Source organism: Macaca mulatta, chromosome 11 (assembly GCF_049350105.2).
Source record: "Macaca mulatta isolate MMU2019108-1 chromosome 11, T2T-MMU8v2.0, whole genome shotgun sequence".
Classification (NCBI taxonomy): domain Eukaryota; kingdom Metazoa; phylum Chordata; class Mammalia; order Primates; family Cercopithecidae; genus Macaca; species Macaca mulatta.
The window spans coordinates 55593343-55594795 of record NC_133416.1 but is presented as its reverse complement, the minus strand read 5'-3'; the positions used below and the strand labels follow the sequence as shown (position 1 = coordinate 55594795).

Here is a 1453-nt window from a genome sequence, read left to right as displayed (position 1 = left end):
GCTGGATCCACCACTGGCAACCTTAAAGTTACCTCCCATGGTCCTTAAGATGAAACGCAACTTCAAACTCTGCCATGCTTAGCATCTTGTTGCAAAACAAATAATGGTCTACCTAGTTTGCTAATGGTAGCACTGTGGCTCTATTAATATTAACCATGTATTGATGAAGTTGACTTTCATAAAGGATTCTGTGAAAGTTCAGAGGCATAAAGTATTTAAGGACAAACTAGTACTGGTCCGCAACAAAAACAGCATCGGTATTCTGCTTTCACAGAAGCCAAGAAAACCAAGAAAAATTTCATTCTGAGTATATACAGAACTGCTTGACAGAGGTCATTCTATACGTGTGGTACATGTACAAATATGACATAAGACGTATGAATGATTGCAGTCGTTGTTAAATAACGAAGTATGCCAAATTAGTCATCAGGTTTCAAAGAATCATAGACTTCTTTCAAGAGGTCTCGCCACGTTTTAAGGAAACATGCATTTTCTGTACATTTGAAGGCAAGCTCTTCCACTTGAGCTGATACTGCAGATGTGGCTTCAAGAAGTTTGGTTAATGAAAAGGCTGCATCTCCCATCTGCAGCTCCACTTCCTCCAGCGGGTCCACCGTTCGGCCGCTGCTCCTGCTGGGAACTGGCCAGCCCAAACTCGCTGGGCCGCCCGGGGAAGATGCTGCAGAGGCGTCTCAAGAGGAGGGAGAAGAGAGAGGCGGCGGGGGCGGCAAAGAAACCTGCAACTCCTCAGCGTCTGCCATGGGGAAGGGCTGGGACTGCGGAATCCGACCCCAGCAGCCGAACCGACACCAACCGTCTTTTTAATATATTTCTTTTTTCTAATACTGATACCTAGATCGACAAAAGAAGTCTGTTCCTAGAGAAAGGTAGTTGTTGTTCTTTTCCTCCTATGTGAAGGTTTATTGGGGCATTTGTTAATGGGTCAGAGTACCTTGAGGCTCTCTCCATTGGGGATAACAAGAGTTAGGTCGACCTTGATGTCTCTGGCCAGCTCCTCAGGCACTCATCAGTTCTTTTCATCCCTTCCTCTCCTCCATGTCTCCCTTGCTGTGTACTTTCTTTGTCATTGAGCATTCCTGGGGCTCTGCTCTCATAGTAGGGTCATTCTCTCCCACCCCCCATCATCTATCCCTCCTTGATCTTGTTTTTATTTCTCTATTCACTAATATATTCTGATCTGCTCTCGGGATTGACTCTTCTTTTGCTTGGGAACATTAAAATATTAAAATTAAGGCAATGGGTAACATCAAAGTCTAATCATAACCAATTGGCTAATTGTGCTGATCACTGCCCATAAGTTATCTAAATAAAAGTCTTAAAACCATGCAAGAGAGATGTTACATGCCATTTTATGGCTGAAAAAATTAGATAAGAAAGGCCAGTGGATCTCCCAACACAGAGGCTGAGATCTGAGAATGGACAGACTGCCTGC

At 44.0% G+C, this 1453-nt stretch overlaps 1 pseudogene; it reads right to left on the bottom strand.

Moving 5' to 3' along the window:
• Positions 1-419: 419 nt before the first annotated feature.
• Positions 420-761, bottom strand: LOC100423910 (renal cancer differentiation gene 1 protein-like; annotated as a pseudogene).
• Positions 762-1453: the final 692 nt, after the last annotated feature.